The 19,994-nt window shown below is 46.6% G+C and overlaps 1 protein-coding gene across 6 annotated transcripts in view; it reads left to right on the forward strand.

Annotated features, from left to right (window-relative positions):
- Positions 1-808: 808 nt before the first annotated feature.
- Positions 809-19,994, forward strand: part of SETBP1 (SET binding protein 1) — a 376,888-nt gene continuing 357,702 nt past the window's right edge. For 3 of the 6 annotated variants that reach the window (XM_045042180.1, XM_011288024.4, XM_045042184.1), the window contains exon 1: positions 809-945. The gene's annotated coding sequence lies outside the window, so the exon portion shown is untranslated. Of the gene's footprint in view, positions 946-4,727; positions 5,486-13,811; positions 14,687-16,328; positions 16,998-19,994 lie in introns of those variants that run through there. The other 3 variants (XM_045042182.1, XM_045042183.1, XM_045042181.1) reach the window with 3 other exon arrangements.

The following is a 19,994-nucleotide window of genomic DNA, read 5'->3' on the forward strand; positions in this document are numbered from 1 at the left end:
CCGTGGGGCGAGCTGTGTGGGCGCCCGCGCCCCCTCCGAGGCAGATCGCGGGGTGGCGGTCCCCGCTCGGCTCGCCGCGCTGCCGCTCCGATCCTCCCCCCTCCCCCGCCCGCGCCCTCCCCCTTCCTTTCACTAGGACTCCGGGACTCGGGAGAGGGCGCGGGAGGCAGGCACACGGGCCCGACCCCACTCCAGCGCTCGCCGGGGACGCGGGCGGGCGGCGAGGGGACGCGGCGGGGGCGCGGGGCGGGCGCGGCCATGGAGCGGCGGCGGCGGCGGCGGCGGCAGCACTAGCGACCGCGGGCGGACGAGCGGGCGGGCAGGGCCGCCCGGCGCCGCGGACCGAACTGCACAGCTCAGCAAAAGCGCCCTCGCCCTCCGCGCGCCGCCTCCTGCGAGCCCAAACCCGGCAACATTTTTTAAAGCTCCAATCCATCCTTTGAAGAAAGGGGGGGAAAAAATAGCATTGATCGGAGAGACTGAGATATATATATATATATATATATATATAAATTTTTTTTTTTTTTTTTTGGCTCCTGCTAAAATTAGCCGGGCTCGCCGCGCGCCTGTGTGCGAGTGTGTGCGAGTGTGTGTGCGTGCGGGCGTGTGTGTGTGTGAATGTGATTACTCCAGGACTCCTCGGGCTCCGGAGACGCCATTTTCCCCCTTGATATCTCTCTCCATAAATCGGTGGCGCGGCGGAGGCGGCCGCGCCGGGCGGGAAGCGCGGGGCCGGCCGGGGCGCCCGCCGCTCGCCGCCGCCTCCGCGCGCCCGGGGGCCCCGGCGCCCCCCGAGCGAGGGCGGCCCGCCCGCGGCTCGCGGTTTGACAGATGCTCATCGCCATGGAGTTGCCGCAGCAGCACCTTTGGGGGCTCGGGCAAGCGACGGGAGCCGGGATCTGAGCGAGCACCGGGGCCAGCGGATCCGGAGCCGCCGGGACATGGGTGAGCACGCGCGGCGACCTTGGCCCGGGAGCACGGCGCCCAGCCTCCCGCGGCGCCCCGGGCCCCCGCACGCCCGGGGCCGGGGGCGGTGTGTGTGCCCTGTATGCAAAAGTTAACGTCGCCTCGCCGGGGCTTTGACTTTGCACCGGGCGGGAAGGGGGAGACGGGGCCGAGGGGGCGGGATGCCGGTCCCCGCCAGGCTGCGGAGGATGGGCGCGATTCCGGCCCGCCCGCGGGTGGGCAGCGATGCTGGCTCATTTGGAGTGGCCCGTTGGCGGCGGCGATAGTGGAAGCGTCGGGCTGGAGGGCTGGTCGCTTATTGAGTTTCGCCTAATCTGATTCCCCCCCCCCAACCCCCCCACCCCGCCTTTTGCACCCTCCCTCGGTCCTGCCGCCGGCTGCCTGGGCTGGCGGGTTTGGCGTTGGTGGAGTGGACTCGAGAGGGGGAGGGGGTAGGGAAAGAGGTGGGAAGGCAGCAGGATAGGTAGACATATATATTATTTTGGGGGGTCTCTTTGTAACTTGCAGGTTAAGTGGAGCTAGAGAGCTACATTGTAACCTAGTTGGATATTTGGGGGGGGGGGCATGTATCAGAATCTAACGTGTCGTTAATAGAAAGAAGAACAGGGAAGAAGTGGTCCAGCCGGCGAAGGTTGGTGTGTGCTTGTGTTGTGGCTGTGTGTTAGTCTTTCTCTTAAAATCTTAATCAATGGATCTGAGTCTCTGTCTCGTGCTCTCCGGTTTTGGGACTCTGAAAAGACAGGAATTCCCTTAAAAGCAGACGAATGCCTTTTTTTTTTTTTTTTTTTTTTTTTTGAAAGCACGCATTGTGTGTGTTTCTAGAGGAGCCCTGGGCTTGAGAATTAACGGCAGGCTTCCCCGTTCGGTGGTTTCCAGTGGGAAATCACTCCGGAAAGGGAGCCCTTCAGTATCGATTTATTGTTTTTGTCTTTCAAACCATTATCTCTTTGGCTAAAATACTGTCTGAGAAGTTCCACAGAGACAAAGTCAGGTAAACTGGACTGGGCAGATCTTTAGCAAGATGGTGATAACGGTGATGCTGTTTGGGGTGTCTGTTTGTGATGGAAGCCTTGCTGGGTAATAGCAATTTCTGATCGGTAGAGCATGCTGCTTCTAAAAAAATAAGTGACTGCCTAAATGCTGTCTTCCAGTCCCCCTCCCCTACACGCTGCAAACACCCCTCCTCCCTTGACCCACACGCTTACAACAATTCTGAAATCGGATCCAACTGGGAATATTTTCTTTGGAGATCGGAAAGTTGTGCAATTGGAAGTAGAAGATGAGGCTAGAGGTACTGGGGGAGTTGTGGGGAGGGGGTTCTTATTGCCCCCTGATGCTGCATTTATTCTTTTTGTGTGTCTGTGTGGGTTCTGAGGGTGTGTATATCCATCTGAAAGGACTGTTGAGGGAAGGATTTCCGATTCGTTTCCGCTTCAAATAAACTGTCCTGATAATCTCATGGTTGGCGTCTAATACTAAAAGGCCAATTTGTGTGTCTCTTTATCGCCTCAGAAACTCTTCCAAAAGGGCAGTTTATTCTGGAATTCTACAACAGCTACTTTTCTTTCCACGCCCTCACCCCCTACCCTCCACTATCCACACCTTTCCCCCTAAAGTTTGGTTGGAGTCCGTGGTCTTTAAGGAAATCTAATACTACTTGTTTTTCAGTAACATTATTTTTTTTTGTTCTCTTCCTTTTCATTCCTTTACTCTGTTTCCTGTTTTTCTTCTTTTCCTGTAGATTCATACAAAAAACTAGTTTTATAAAGTAGCTGTCACTAAAACTATCTTGCTGTTGGGGCCCCACCTCTTACCCTCTAGTAGTTCACTCAGGTAAATCTGATTTACCCCCATTCAAACTCATCTTCGTTTGCAAACGTGTGTGTGTCTTGGGAGGTGGAGACAGGAGTGTAGTAGAGAAGAGGGACGTAGAGAGGAAGGGTGTTGTTCTGTGCAGGCCACATCTGCAACACTGGGGCCAGACCTGGACCCTCTGGGAGAGTTTCCTTTGCTCACCCCAGTTAGATGTTGTCTGGCTGGGATGGGGAGGCGGGGCCAAACTGGCCAGGGGCGTGTGAGGGAGGAGAAAGTTTGTAGCTCTTTAAAATGTAGCCAGTTTACAATCCCTGGTCATTCCCTCCCCCTTTCTCCTCCTTTCTGTGGCTTCCACCATCCCAGACTCCCAAGACTCCCGCGGGGAGGCTTGATCTCCTGCCCTGACACGGTTGTCCAAGGCTTCAGAGTGTAGCTGAAGATGTTCTGCTTTCCTCTGTGCTTAATGGGATTGCCTCCTACCAGAGACGGGCGTTAGGACAGATCCGAGGAGTGTGGTTAAGCACAGAGTATTTGTAAACTTAGGGAAGGTGGTCTAAGAAGATAGGGAGACCAGGTACTCTGAAAGTGCTGCTTTGCACTAGATCTCCCCTCCCCCAGTAAGAAAAAAAATTCCTCGTCTTGGGAAGTAGAATTGGTGCAAAAGCTGGGCTGTGGGCGCTGCTAGCCACTCTAGTAACCTGAGCTGGGCTGGGGGAGGAGGTGGTGAGGGAATGTGATCGGGAGCCAGAGGAGGGAAACGGACTCGTCTCCCGGAGTTGGGAAAATAGACGTGTCACTGGAATAAACAAACTGGAGGTGGGGGAGGGGAGGGCTTGTAGTGAACATAAGGGGGAGTGGCTGAGAAGCAGCGGTATGGTAGGAGAGGGCCACTTCTGGCTTAGGAGAAAATATCAACTGCCTTATATGTTCATAAATGGGCTAAGCAAGTGAAGGGCTGTAATCTGATCTTTTGTACGTTAACATCATAATGTTACATAGGAAGGCGCTGCTGGGCAGGCCCAGTTCTGGACTTCACATGGGGGAATCCTAGGGGTATCCCTGAGTGAACCTAGGAGCCTCTTTGGTGCCATCAGGGCTTCTGGTCATGTACTCACATTATTCACAGCAAGCTACTTTGTAAATCACCTAACCTCAGTGAGGGTTGGGAGACAGAAAACAGTGCGTGGAATCTTTGTAGAATTTTGTTGAGAAAGGTAGGTGGGGAGAGGCAGGAGGCAGGAGTTTGCCGAAGAAGAAATAAATAGGTAGGCATTTCCCCTGGATCCCTGATTCCCTTTCTGCTGTTATCTTGACTTTCAATTCCATTAGGGGCCGAATCAATACTTCTCTGGCACAAAAATATACCTCTAGGAGAGTTCTCTCAAGCCAGTCATTATTTTTAGTTGTACTTCAATCTCTGCTTCGAAGCTTCTCTGTAATATGCAAAAGGAGGAAGATGAGAAGTGGCTAGATGGATGGGATGTCCTTTCTTGATTCTTGCAGAGACACTGAAACTTGGCTGGGCCTCAGCCTCCCAGAATGCCAGTTTTTCCCTTGGAGACTTGAAGTTTTAATTGAAACCAGAAAGCTATTGAAGGCAGACCCAGCCAATGAAACCTTGTTTTCTCTCTGCTCAGGAATGGGAAATAAATAATTTTTTGCTGATGGCATTTCAAGTTGCTTCAGTTCTGCCCTTGCCAGAAGAATGGGGTAAATTATTATTAACACATTAGCATTGTCAGGAGTAGCAGTGCCTTAAAAAATGGGATGATGTTATTGAGTTTATTCAGGGACCCACTGTGTGGGAGAGGTCTATGGGTGGGGGGCCGGTGGGGGGCAGGACGGGGGCTGCTCTTGCCCTGAAGTGGGACAGCCCTTCCCTGGAAAAAAGGAAGCCTCATAGAATCCTTGCTGCATACCACTGTGCTTGGTCCTTGGGTTCTTGCAATGAAGGGAACAAGTATCCAACTTCACTCCTGTTCTGTGGTCTATTATGAAACCTGGTGAGCTTCTCAAAATGGTTGAGGCCAGGATTACCGTCGTACATATAGACATAGGTTGAAGATTTGTCTAGAACTGTTTCTAAAGGCAACCCTGGTATTTCACCAAATTTTCTTCAAGCTTCAGTCACTTTCATCAACCTAACACTTGATAAATGCAGAAAAGGAAATAGCAAGGTGTCCACAGAATGTACTACTTCATGAATTTGGGGGATAGATGCCAACCTAAAGTTTTGTTTTGCTGCAGGTTTTCATTTCCATTTTCCCTTAGCCTTCAACTAGATTCTGATGCCCACTTAGACATACCAAGTTGGGGCAATATGAAGTTTGGGGGGGAACTGGTAACCTTAGATGGCTGAGTGCAAGTTAGTGGGCCCTTAGAGTTCTCAAATGGAAGTTCCAACCATCTTTCAAAGTTTCTGGTCAGAGCAGAGTCCCTTTCAGAGTGTTTTTTTTTTTTTTTTCTTTTCCTTATCCATAGAGGATACCCTCCAAAGTTGAAGGAACACTTTTTTTTTTTTCAGTGGCCTTTGGCTTAGAAACTCCCAGTTGACTTCCTATCCAGTTCAGAGCGAATGATTCCAGGGTGAAGCAGAGAGTGTGAACAGCCCTGAAGTCCACAGAACACCTGGGGAGGAAGCAGACAGCCCTCCCAGGAACTGATGATGGATTGTGATCAGCAGACCCATGAGAAATAATCGTAGGTAAAGCCAGCTGAACTGACCCCAGGCAAGCTGAGGCTTCTACCCTTCCAAGTGTTGGGGAGGGATAAGGATGAATGGTAAGCAGATAACAGGTGCAGAACTTTGCCAGCTTGGAGAAATGTTTCCCTTACCCAACTTCTCCCATCAAAAGTACTCCCTTTCATATGCATAGGTCTTTGTTCTTTTCAGGATAGCTTCGTATCACATCAGCCCCCTTGATTCTTCTAAGGGGGGAGTCCAGATAAGGAGTTTATCCCCATTCAGAAGATGAGGCAATTGACATAGTGACTTGCTGAAATGACACAAGGTGGTGGCCCACCTGGGACCGGATGGCTGTGTTAAAGTGTGAAGAGCATTACACCTGAAGTGACAAGATCTGCTTTGGATCCTGTCCTTGCTACTTCCCAGTTAAATGGCCCCTGGCAAGTTATTTAACTTCTTTGAGCCTCAGTAACCTAATCAGAAAATAGGGATAAAGATGCTTAGCTTGCCTACTTCACAGGCATTGTAAGGATTAAATAATACCAGCTAATTTCTGTAATTGAACTCTGAGAGGATTTCCATGCTGCCTCCTGGAAACTGGTGCCTGGGATTATTGTCACCATAGCCCAGAGATTAATAACCCTTTGGTGTGACCAGAAATGCCAACAGGGGCCCTTGTGTTCTAAGACAGTCAGGGAATACTTGTTTTCTGTTCTTGAGTTGACTCACAAGAAAAATTGTGTGTGTGTGTGTGTGTGTGTGTATAAATCAGTTGAATTATTGGAGGCCTTGTATATGTCATGCATATCTAAGACTCAAAGTCTCAGATAAGATGCAATTTGGACTCGCAGGTGTATAGGCACTCAGGAAATGCTCTTAGCATTAGGAATGAGAAGAAGAAAAGAAAAAGATACGGAGGTGCACAGAGAGTTAGGGCAAGCTGGAGAGAGTGAGCGGAAGGTTCTCCATAGGGAGCCCTAGTGGCTGAGCAGTGACATTCAGGACAGTGTTTAGCCTCTCTCAAGAAAAGAGCTCATAGCAAGATTGCCTCTGTCCCAGAGAACCATGTAGGTTGTCTAGAATCAGGAAAGCTTTTCACAGTCCATTTGCTCCCTGCCTCCTTTAGATTGCTTCTCTTTCTCTCTCTCATGATTCCCGGCTTGTCCTGTCCAGCAACCTGCACTAAGCACCTGGTAGTGTTCTCCAGTGAACCCCATTTTACACAACACTTGCTGGCTTCTGCTCCCATCAGACTGGTTTCTTCACTCACCTTGGGCCCTCTGTACAGGAGTCCACCTCTGCACCTGAGTTCACTCTTTGTTTCTGCCTCCTCTCTGGAAGGTGTCTTGATTGGTCCCTTTTAGTCAGAGCATTTACCTCTTAGGATATCAGACCAGCTCTCAGCTCTGCACCCTGGTCTCTAGAGCACTTCAGGTATAAAGCACTTGCTTGGCAACCAGCTCATGCTGCTTTGCTGTTTGTTGTCACTACCGCCCTAGGCTGTGTGAATCCTTAAAGAAAGGAGCCAGGTTTGCCCACAAAGCCCTGTCCCTACTTAGGAGTGATTTCTGTTGCATGCATGAATCACAGAATTTATGCAAAGATAGGATATTAAAAGTAAATGTTGTTTAAGGTATACCAAAGCTCTGCACTGTCAAGCAACACAATGAGGGCCACTTAAACAAAGTGAATAATAACCACTTATGTTAATGGCTTTTTATACTTTTGGCCATCTTTCAGGGGCAGTCACCCACTCTGTTTCTCCCTCGAAGCCTAAGAGATAATGATGTTTTACCACGGGCACATCCTAACAGTCACTGATTCACTCATTCATTCAATCATCAAATATTTATTAAGTGCCTACTAGAGGCTCATTGCCACACTAGCACACATAGCTCTTGACTTTCTCCGAAAATTCCGGTTGCATTTTTGTCCACCACACTTCTTTTGGTACTTAACCGTGCAATCTTCTTTGTTACTTTAATCCCAGTGCTTCCCTGCTCCTCGGTGACAGTGAGGCTGGCCGCACTGGAAAGGAAGCCAGAGCAGAGAAATGTGCTCAGTTCCGGGAAGGGCTCCTGAGAGGCAGACTGCATGCTGGGCTGGCCACCCATTAGCGTATGATGGGGGACACCTTCTTAGCTTGGGGCACCTCGAAGTGAATGAGTTTGGTTGCTATGGATGGAGGGGACCATTCTGAAATTTTGTGATTCTATAGCTAGAAGTGTCCTAGGAGTTTTGAAGCTTTTTTTTTTTTTTAAAGCTCAGAGCTTCTCAGACCCATTTAATGGCAGCCCAGCAACCATCCAAACCAATCCCACTGAGGAGTTGTGCCTTTTGCTAAGTGCTTGCTGTGGTAGAAGAGCTCTAGAAATGGAAATAGGGTCAGCAGAAGTTCCCCAGTTAGAACCAGAGAGCCAGACTTGGAGGACAGGGACAGGGAGAGGCTGAGATGGATGGTGAGGTAAGTGTGAAGAAATATCATAAAGAATAAGATAAAGAATCATGTGGAAGGAAGAAAGAGATTGATTCTCTACATCTTTTTTGAATATTGGCCCCCTTTGGTGAGATAACTGAGTGGAGTAGAGGGAGCTGATGCAGACAGTTTAGAAAACCTGGAGTGTAATATTCCCTATCTGGGCTCTGCTACTGCCTCCTGTGCTAAGTAAGCATCTGGAATCTCTGCCGTGGCTACTCCACAGCCCTCATGGATCTGGGGGGCTGGGTGTTATTTTTGGGCATGTAGGCTGGGCACAGGCTATGCCTGTGCTTCTGGGATGTCCTCTCCATCCCCACAGCGAAGTCTGTCCTGCATTGGCCACGGTTCCATAACAGCTGGTGGTTGGTTTCTGTGCATTTTGAGGTCAAAGGGAACGATCCCCAGTTTGTCCGAAGCCAGAAGCCTCTGTGATTTGGGGTGGGGTGGGATCAGGAAAATTGTGCTTTGATCTGAAGCCCTCTGAAAGTTCAGTGGGAATTCTTATCTACTCACCAAGGAACACCTGGTTGGATATTTAGGAAGAGGGAGGTTCTATAAGCTACCAAGATGTGACAGTTACTTTTATTCTAGGATTTACTTGGGATAGGGGGAAAACCAGGCAACACTATTAGCCTAACTTGGTGAAGAACAATTTCTTCATTTTTCCTTCTGTCTGCCAAAGATTTGCACTTCTGTCAGTAGAAAAAACTGCTTGGGTTTGAAATTGGGGTTGGAGCTGGAGAGATGGGAAGACTGGAGATGCTGAACTTGATGGATCCAACATAGTAGCCTGAGAATGCTCATCAGAAGCCGTGGGGCACCATTGTTGTGTTTGTAGCAGAATAATGAAATCTGGATGGCAAGTTCCTTGCAGTGGTTAGTGGCTCTTTCTGTGACCTATTGTTATTTGAGCTATGAGACCTTGATTTTTTTAAGTATTAAATTAATACTTAATTTGGTTAATAATGGTGGCTAAAAACAATAATATGATGTCAGAGCCATGTGGGCCTTCTTTCTGCTCATCACTTTGTTCTCAAGAGCTCACTTACAGTGAGTTTTTTGATCCACAAATATCTATTAAAATCTCAACATTGCTGCTGTGTGAGCCATTGTTCCTGACACTTTTCAGTGGAAAAAGGTCCATGAGACATGGCTTTTGCCCTTGGAGAGTGGATAGTATATCTGTAGAGACATGCATAGCTCAAAAGGAAAGCTTCAGTCTGCAGCCAAAGTAGGAGTATGATCTAATGGAATTATGCTATTTGTGTGATCAGGAGCAGTCGGGGAAGGCTTTGAGAAGGATGTGGTGTTGGGTTTGACAGTAGCATTGGAATAAGGGGATATTCTTAGTGGATAAAATAGCTTTGGCACAGGAGCAGAGGTGGGACAAAGTTCAAATGTAAGTTTGGAATTGTCACACACACACACACACACACACACACACACACACACAAATGGATGCTAATCATGAACAAGTACTGCAACTGGCAGGAGCAGGGTGCCCCTGATGACAAGGTCCAACTGGCTGATATTGAGGGGCTGATCACCCATAGGAGGCATCTTGATCGTCTGAGGACTTCTCAGTGGGAAGGACAAGGTCTCTAAGTTGGACCCAATCTAGCTGTCCATAGTTTTCATTCAAACTCATTTTCAGCCCTCTGATTCAACCGACTTTGTACACTCATTGACATTTAAATATGAATGTGATGAGACTCTGATGGGTGCTGGGGGTGGGGAGGCAAGGACACCAAGGGATGGAGAGGACATTGTCTCTGCCCTCAGTCTGGTGGAAGACTTCATAAGAACTCATGAAAGGCAGCTATCTAAGGCTAACTGAACTGTATTGGGAGTGCAGGGAAGGCCAGAACCGCTGGCATTGGACAGATCCCAGAAAGCTTCAGGGACTAGGTGGGGCTTGGGCTGAGTCCTGAACAATGGGACAGTCTTGCATAGATTCAGATCTGCAGAGAAGAAGCTCAACTTGAGAATATAGAGGCAGAAGGAAGATCACTTCTCAGAGACCAGGGTTCTGTGGAATGTCAGATGGCCAGACAGATGAAATGGGGGTCCTGTGAGAAAAAGGCCAAGGCTGCATGTTGAGATGGGAGCCATGACCAGAGTTTTCAGAATGCCAGGGGAATAGATGTGAGGAGCAGAAGGATGTGCCAGTCAGAGAACTTTCACACATAACACACAGGACAGAACCCTGACATCTGACTGTCCCATCTACCATTGGTATTGTTAGCTACCAACTCTTCAGTCTGGTATTCAAAAGAGGTATTTTCAGAACAAAAAATAAAACTGTATACGAGCATTTAGAATGGGAATCAGCCACTCTGGAGAATAAAAATGCTCTGATACTGGCATTTATCAACAGGAGTTTAATGTATAATTGGAGGAAAGACATACAAGTTTTGGTAACAATGCGGTATTAAATGGCAGTTCAAGATTCCTGAAGGAGAAATATCATAAAGGAAGGGAATGGAGCTAATATTTGTTTAGCTCTGGTATGCCTAACATCTCCTTTGTGGAAGAAGCACAAGCATGTAGGTGTCAAATTATACTTTATGTTCAAATGACAGTAAGCAAAGCGATTGTGGAATCAGATGGTTGAGAAGTCGAGGAATTTGAATTAGGACTGAACAGGTAGTGGGGTCAGAATTAGAGACCCTTGAGAGAAAAACTGTCGAGTTTATTATTTGTTGGATTGTTTAGTTTATCTCCATTGCCTTCACGTAAGTCTATCATTTTCATCCCCAGTTTACAAATGGCACGGTGGAGGACCAGAGTTTAAGTGGCTGCTAACTCTGGGTATTGGAAGACGGGTGGCATGATGAGTGAGTGGAAAGCAAATGACATTTGGAGTCAAAGAGCACCATCTCAGTGACTTTAATTAATTTCTCAACTCCAGTTTTCTTTTCTTTAAAATGGGCGCATCTCAGGGTTAAATAAAAAACTTAAAGCACTCGTTATATACTAACTAGATGCATGTTAAAACGTAGGATCATTTTCTTTGCCAGGTGGCTCTCTCTACTCTATTTGGACAGGAAATACTATGACTACAGTTACTTCTTACATTTTGCCGTATTTCACCTTTTAGGTGCTATTCTGCATATGCTATTTACTGTTGTCTTTGTAAAGTTTGGTGAAACGACTTGGAGGGCAGGTGAGAAAACTGATACTCAGGATTTGGAAGTAAAATGAAAAGTCAGGTGGCAGACTGGTCTTGAAGCTCATATCTGTAGAAGTAGCTAGGGGTATCACTTTGTGTTTTAGAGACATTATCATGTAAATGTAAGAGAACAGGCTTTGGAATCTTATAAACCCTGGATTTGATTGTGGATCTGGTGCAGGTAATATGGGCCCTTGAGCAAAGTATTACCCTCTCTGGGCCATTATTTCTACATCTGTAAAATGAAAATAGGTCTTCTGTATTGCAGGGCTGCTGTCTTGATTAAACTCATAATACCTGTTGAGATCATTGGTTATATTTACCACCTCTCTCACGGTGAGTGTGTGCTTTCCTCGACTGCATGGAGAAACACAGGCAACAGATGATATGCCAGAGGTAGAACTTGCCCTACGAACTTGGGGATTGGCCCAGCCAGAGCTATACAGATCTCTCTCCAGAGGCTCAAAGGCTCATGCTGTTGTGTTGTGTTATTGGTTCCCAGAGGAGGCACTATTTTTGAAGCTAGAGCTGGAACTGTTGGTTAATGGAAAATGTGCCAGCCTTAGGCCTCAGAAGTTTGATTCTGCTTCTCTCCCTATCATGGAGATCCCTGAACACAGGGACTGATCCTTAGTTTTGTATGAGGTTCAGTCAGATGGAGCCATAGAACCAGCAGGATCTAGAAGGAAGTTGAAAGAACCAGCCTAGACTTTGAAGAACTCTGGTTGTCAAGTTCAGGAGATAAGGCTTAGCAGCTGAGAATGTCAGAGCTGAAGGAGCCACAGTTTACGTTATTGCACCCCTTCATTCTGAAGACGGGGATTGGGAGACCCAGGGAAAAAAAGGAACTTGTCCAAGGCCACCTAGCACCAGATGGCAGAGCAGGGAATTGAGCCTGTAATTTGTGACCAAACCAAGTCAGTTTCCTCCATAAGACAAACTGGGAAGAAGAAGAAAAGCAATAGTCAAAACAACAGCAAACACTTAAGTTACCAGGTGCAAATTAAACTATTTGTATGTGCTTCCTATTGTATAGGGAGATTGGGGAGGTTGGCCTCCAACCCCTGTCCCCTCAGGCTTTACTTGGGATCTGTGAAGAGAGGCAGCAATTAGCCAAACACTAGCTTAAATGACACAGGCTATGGAAGTAAATCAAATTTAACAAAATATTTGAGTGTCCACTATGGTGATCCCAACATGTTCTTTCATAATTATCTTATTTAATCTTCAATTACTTCTCAAAACAACCCTTGAGGTAGGATTATAACCCAATTTCCAAATGAGACTTGAACAGTGTAAACATATTTTCTAGGAACAGTTACTAAGTGGGAAAGAGAGGCTAAGTAATCTAAATATGTGACATCAGATTGGTGCTGCTTCCATTCTTCTTTTCAAGCGGAAACGTAGCTTGGACACTTGCTGTTGGATCCTTACTGTGTATGCTCATTGTGCTCTGAACTGTGTCAGAGATCCATGTAAAACCCAGCTCCGACCCTTGTGGAGTTCCTGGTCTGGTGGGAGAGAGAAATAAGTACATGGAACATTGCAGTAGTTTGCCAAATGCTCTGTAGCAGAATGCTCAGGGAAGTGAGAGCAAGACCATCTGTGAGTGTAAGTGTGTGTGTGTGTGTGTGTGTGTGTGTGTGTGTGTGTGTGTGTATACATACAAGGGGAAAGGAATAGAAAAGGAAGTTTCAGCCAGCCTTCATGAAGAATGTGAAACTTGAGGCAAATCCTGAAGAATGACTTAGAGGTTACAGTGTGGAGAGAGGAGAAAGGTCTGCTGGAGGAATTAGTAGGGAATCCCATGAATCAATGCAAATCAGGGGACTTTGGGGAAGCCACAGCTCAGCAGACACTGTTGTGGAAAATGGTGGGTGCAGAACTCAGGAGCAATGCTTGGAGGAGGTGATCTGTGGATAGGAAGGTACCATCCAGATATGTGGTATAAAAAAGCCACTGAGTCTGACCTTCATTTTTCACTGTAGACCACTGGTGTGTTTACAGGGTTAGAGAGAGCTCACTGATTGAGAGCTGGGTAAGGGTTGGGTCACTTGATCAATTTATCAGAGTTTATGGTGCATTTACTCTGGGTATTTCTGCAGCAGGAAGGATTTCAGGGGCAGATCACTCAGAGTCATGGGCACCTGAGTCAAATGGTGCTTGGTGGCCTTTGACACATTCTCTTATTCAGCATTTCCTCAGTGAATGATTTGGAGTATTGCTCCATGGATCAGGAGCTGTGCCAGGCTCTGGGGACTCCATGGTGAGCCAAATAGACTAGCTTTTACCCTCAGGGGCATACTGTCTAGTGCAGGAGGAGGCGGGGTGCAGAGTTGCACCCATGAGTGGCACATGCATTTATAAAATATAATAAATGCTAGTGAAGAAAACCTCTGTGCTGTTAAGGCACAAAATAGGGAGTCCTGATCTGGTTGTGAAGCTTGGGGAAGTGCCTTTAGACCTGGGCCTGAGTAATGAAGAGGCATTATTTACTCAAGGGGGCTGGAGGAGGACCCTAGGTTCATGCCAAGTCTTTCAAATGGGAAAGGCCACTTCTGACTCCCCACCTAAATACCTTAGGTGACATAAAGAAAGATGAACACTGAATCACCTCCAAAACCAGTCAGATCGTGACTGGTTTAAATTCTCTTAAAAGAATTTGAGTAAGGGTTCTTATAGCATTAGGCCAGTGAACCTAGGTTAACATACATTAGCTTCCCTATCTGTAGTTAGGTGGGATCACATTCCATCCTTTTACACCCTTTGCCTTCTAAGATCAGAAACTCCTAATTTCTGTCAACTAGAAAAATTGGCAGTCATCCGGTCTACTGCATGGGCAACTTTAATAAGACAACTGAAGATAGTTTCCTCCCTACCATCATTATATACATATCCTCAAAGTCTATGGCTTTCAGAAACCAAATGGAAAAGTCTGAAGGAGGGAGGTTTGAGAGGGGTGGAAGCAGGGCATTGACTTCTGGGCAGAGATGGCTCCTCAAGTTCAGCTCTGAGGTGGACACAAAGAGCCCTTGTCACAGTGCATATTGGGGATTTCAGCTCTTCAGAATTTCAAAGAATCTGGCAGAAGAAGCCCTCATCGTCCAGCAAAACAGTAGTAGGTAGATGTCTACTGTCAATGGTGTTCTAGTAAATGCTTAACACCCTGTTCTGCAGATTTGTTTTGAAGCCATTATTTGTGAAGTTTGCTAATTCCAGTGGTGTAAACACTCTTACCATAGCCAGTTTTCAAACTACCAGCCTGACCCCATTGAATGTGGAGTTGGGAAGAGAGACACAGGATAGGCTCTCAGGATCCCCTTGAGGCTGCTGTCAGCACACCGCCATTACTGTTCAAGAGAAACTTAGATGATGAGATCATTGATAACAGCAGTAGCACTGAGACGAGGATTTGATTGCCTTCCAGGTGGACTGAAGGTAGAGTCAAAAGCTGCCCGGTGCTTTTTCTGTAGATGAACACTACCTGGTATGACTCTCTTCTCCTTTACAGCATGAGCAAAGAGCAAGAACCAACAGGAGGCCTTAGAGGGAAAAACACCCAAATAAGGTAAAAGGAACAGTATCATGAAAATTATTTACTACAACTGCAAAATAAGAATTTCAGGAAGCTGCCAGACATCTGCAACAGGAAGAAGCATGACCGCCGGTGGGATAGGAGCACAGAGTCACAGGGAGGGAGTGTGCAGAGATGAAAAACATCAGAATCAGCTGAAAGGAAGATGCATGAAGTAAAGAAAGCCTGCAGGGATCCAAACTGTGTAATAGCAGAATTAAAAATCTGCAATAGAGACAAAGGGAACACGGAAAATAGAATTAAGTTGGTATCATGGAGGGTAGTTTGGGGTTTGCTCTCCCACAATGCAAAATCAAGAAATAAAAACAATAAGAGAGAAAATGAGGGAAATGGAGGACATAGATGGGAATGCTAAAGTGAGGATTACAGGAAAAACTGAGAGAGAAGCCAGAACCATTGAGTAGAAGAAATAGTTAAAGAGGTATGATCGCAGGGGATATTCCTGCCTCTATAGATCCAAAAGGCTCATCGTGTTGTAGGAAAAATAAAAGGAGAGGGATCTGCACTGTACTCATTTTGTCATTCATAAAATTCTAATACAATGGAGGAAAGATCTTCAACTATAACAGCGTAAAACAAGTTGCCTACAAAGGAAACAAACCAGGCTGGCCTGCATTTTCTCTTCTGTTATTTCAAATGTTAGAAGACAGTCTACAGAGTTTTGAGGTGGAAATGTTTCTGGTCTGAGGATTATGCTTTTACAGGTAAAGATGGAAGAAATGACTTATGGGGATTTGCAGGACACAGAGCTGAGGTGGGGCTGGGGGGGGGCACAGAAGAATTCTGTGAGAGGGGGAAGGTCAGGAATGAGGCAGGGGACTCTTGTATATTTGTAGATTGTTTGCCTTTAAGACCATATGGGGTGCATGTTTTTAATTTTTTTTTAATAAAGAGCATTGTAGTTCTATTAAAAAAAAAGATAATAGTCATAACCTAATAAGGTAGACCAGGAAGGCATTTGTTCCATCTTGCTGATGAGACATTGAGGCTGAAAGAGGACTTATGAGGGCTCCTACTTGACAGAACTAGGTACAGAATCCACATGTTTGACTCCTGTTAAATATGCCAAGGGCTCTGCCAGCTCCACCATATTGTCTCTTTGGAAGGCAACAGTCCAGCTGATGATGGCCTGCATGTGGGTGGTGCCGTGGGAGCAGAGCAGATGGGAGAGGTGGATGATGTTGGGAAACCCAGGCCGTGTTGGGTTGTTCATTTATTAATTCAGTCAACCAGCATTTCTTGAGTGTCCATTATGTGTTGGGCACAGTGCTAGGCATTGGGACTGCATGCATGAATAAAAATGCAACCTTTGTATATTCAGAGACTCAGAATAGTGATGTAAGGGAGAAATACCTTTAAACACAGAGTAATCGTGTTCATTGGTCAAGGCAGGAGATAGGGGTAAGTACATACATTAGGCAAAGCCTAAGCCCATCAGAATCATCTGGAAGGCTTGGGAAAAGCCAGAGGGCTGGACCTCACCCTGGGAGCCCTGATTCAATAAGTGAGGCTCAAAAATTTGCATTTATGCTGCTATACTCTGGGATTAGTAAGAGTTTCCCAAGGCTTCAGGATTAGGAAAACTTCCATCTTGCAGATTTGAACGGTAGAGAGGATGCGTTCCTTGGGACTTATTTGGGTTCTGAGACACATCTAGCCAACCAGGATTCCCCAGGTCCCTCAGAGAAATAATTCTGAAGGTCCACACTATCTAATGTGGAGTGTCCTCATAGGTCTGTGGCTGTGCAGGGTAAAATTAGAGTCTTGTGTCTGGAAGAGACCTTGTTCTATTCATTGCTGAGTTAAGTGTGGAGTAAAGGACTCAAAGCAGCCTCTCAAATAGTCACTGTAAAAGAGAGAGCCATGGGTAGAGGGCACGTTCCTGGACTTCTCCCCCAGTGTTCTTTCCAAGTACATCACCACCCTTCTTGCCCCTCTGTTTCCATGGGACCTGCTGGGCAGTTATTTCCTAAGCAAGTTTTATTACTCCTGTGCCCTGACACCAGGTCCTACAGGAAGCCACCAAAGAGTTAACTTTATTTGGACTAGGAGCCTGAGCCAAGTACAGAGTGTCCATTGTGCACCCGCCCCCTCTGGAGGAGTCGCTGACTGCTGGAATGTGACAAGGCAAAAGGTTTTCACCTTGCGTTGGCTTCTCTCCTCTGTGAGTGCACAAGTGGGTGCGTGTGCTCACGCTCACATGTTGGCAGGGGTACACCACAAGAGAACTCTCAGTTGTCTCCCAGACTCACCAAAAAAGTGAACGGTGAATTTGGGGTGGCAGGTATGTGCTGGGAGAAGGGAAAAGGAGAACAACAGCTTTGTGTGCTGGGGAAGTAAACAGACAGGTTAGGTTTCTTTGCTCTTCACTTTTGAAAGCTTCTTTATTTTTTTAAGGTGAGGGGTGCATGTGGACATGGGGGGCTAGATTATAATCCTCAGCATAGGCAGTGAATTTCACAGAGGGCGCTTGGGCTGGCAGAGCTGCAGTCAAAGTAGTTGGAACCACAGGACTTTGAATAGCTGTCAGGGGGCTAATTCATTTTCATTCAGAAAGAACTTGAAGCCCTTCAAGTACCCAATCCTGCACTCGGTGTTGAAGCAAATGTAAGGGTTGTACAACCACAGTCGGTCTTAGCCTGAGACTGAATTGCGATTGAGTAAGGAAAATAAGATTTGTGTGCTCGAAACAGCAAGAAGACGATGCAAGACTAGTATTTAGTGGCAAACTATACAGCTGGGTGCAGTGTAAGTCAGGCCAGGGAGTGAATGCTGTGGTCCAGAGTTTATAAAATGTTGCCATGAAGAAGTGAAGGCTTGGGCATGACCTTGAACTATGGAAAGGTTTGGGATCTGTGTGTTTGCTTGTTCATTCCTTCGCGCGACAAACATTTGGAGAGGACCAGTTGTATGCCAGTTATTGCATGGGGTCGGTAGAAGGGGATATAAGAAAAGATTCTATGAAAATACCAAGGTGGAGAGAATTCTGTGTTTGTAATGCCACAGTGGAGACTGGTTTGACTTGAAAAGGCAATGCAGGTTGGTGGCTAATGAGCCCTAAGACTGGATTCTTAAAGTAAGACCGGTACAGAAAATCTGGAAGTGATGTGTTCGTGAACATTGGGATGATTTGAAACTGTGTTACTGTTTGATATCTGTTATTTACCATGTCATACTCAGACTGCCCTGGTTCAGGTCCTCATGCCACAAGAATTGAATTTCAGTTGAGCCTCCTTATGGTCCCCCTGCCTCTAATATCAGGTTCCATTAATTCACCCCTTACACTACATGCCAGAATTATCTTCCTAACGCACAGCTTTGATAGTGCCTCTTTCCTACTAACATCCCTTAAATGGCTTTCCATTACCTGTAAGATAAAATCTAGCTCATTAGCATAGCATTCAAGGGTGTCCTGTGATCTGGTTGTAACCTTTTATCTCCAGCTTTAACTCTCACCAGTCCCCATTTTGTGCCACATCTCCTGGCCAAGCGTCAACTTTCTCTTTCCTGAGCGTGACCCTCCTGCAGGCTCCTGCTTCAGGCCTCCCTGCATGCTGTGCCCTCTGTCTGCCATGTTTTCCTTCTTCCCACTCCACCTGTTGAAGCCCCTGAAGGTCAAAGCCATATTCTGTGCTCTCCTTGAAGCCTTCCTGTGTAGTTTCCCATCTGTTTCTCTGTACCTCACTGAAGCGGGAAACATTTTCTCTTCCCTTATTTCTCTTCTTTACTATAGGACATATAAATATCTACTTTGTTGTAGTTGTTTTCCAAATCTCTCTTCAAGAATGCGAACTCTTTGAAGAAAGGGACTGTATTTCAGTTGTTATCTTAGGATCTTGACTGGAGGAGCACTGAAAAATAAATTGTTGAATTTTCATTTTTTTGTGGGCCTCTCACAACTTGAGTTTTAAGTTTCAAAATGTTGTCTTCAACATCAATTAATTCATGATTTATACCATTCAATATACGGAACTCTGAAGGGAATTTTTTTTTGATGGGAGAGATTTTCTTAATAATATACCATTTCACACTACTATCCATTCCTCTAAAGTTAGATTTCATCTTCTTTTATCACAGCACAGAACCTGCAATAGACATTCAAAGGTCCAGGTGGATTTAGTTTAGGTTAGGAACGTTTAATGGAGAACATGGCTCACTTTTTTGCCCTGACACAAGAATAACTTCATAAGTACGTACCAGGGAATTAAATGTCACATTGAAGATTCCTGCCAGAGGAAGCAAACCACTGAATACTACTGCCTTGTGAAAACATGGCTTGCAGTTTGGATGGACCCGGGGTACGAGCTGAGAAAGATCTACTGGACAATTGGTGCTTGACACACAGGGACACATTCTAAGGCATCTTGATGTCTCCTCAACAGCTAGTGTGGTACCCGACAACCAGTAAGAGGGGCCTCGATGAATGTTGACTTGAATATGACTTTTTAAAAATTATATAAAGTTTTAGGAAGGTAGATCAGTCTGGATGACACAAATAATCTTACAAGCAAAAAAAACTTCAATTGTCACCTCGTCTAACTGCCCTCCCCTGCCCCTAAGTGGGGACTTTGTCCCTTCTGTAGCCTGGGGCACAGGTGGCTGCCCAGTCTTCTTGTGACAGATTCGGTGAAGATGCTCTTGCTGTCACTAGGGCAGCCTCTTCTCTTCCAGAAATGCTGTGTTCCTTGGGTTTTCCCCTTAGAGGAAGCAGTTGTAAATGTGTCTTTCTGCAGGGCTGAGCGGTTTCCAGGAGCCGAGTATGCTCCTGGGCTTCTCTGGGGAGCAGAGAATGGCTGCCTTGCTGGCCAGCTTCCTCACACCATGTCAGCCGAAAATGTACTGATTCCAGAGGGAGAAAAGACATGCCCGGTCTCCAGGCTTCATTTTTGGCTGTTCTCAATGTGTCTTTGCAGTTCTTAGGCATTTTCTGGCGGGCACATTTGCTGGTTACTACCTTGAATTGCTGGGCTCCAAGGTAGAAGGTGTGCAGTGATGTCTTCTGCCGGGAAACCCCAGCCCATTGAGCTATTTAAGGCTTGAGTGTGATCTCACCTACAGCCTAGGGATGGAAGGAGATAGTGTCTTGAAATTTTGTGTAGCCCTGGGGCTCTCTGTTTTCTCTTGAGGATGAGCACTGCATTTCCTTTGGGGTCTTGAAAATGACGAGTCTGGGGGCACCTGGGTGGCGCAGTCGGTTAAGCGTCCGACTTCAGCCAGGTCACGATCTCGCGGTCCGTGGGTTCGAGCCCCGCGGCGGGCTCTGGGCTGATGGCTCAGAGCC

The sequence above is a fragment of the Felis catus genome, chromosome D3 (assembly GCF_018350175.1).
Source record: "Felis catus isolate Fca126 chromosome D3, F.catus_Fca126_mat1.0, whole genome shotgun sequence".
Classification (NCBI taxonomy): Eukaryota; Metazoa; Chordata; class Mammalia; order Carnivora; family Felidae; genus Felis; species Felis catus.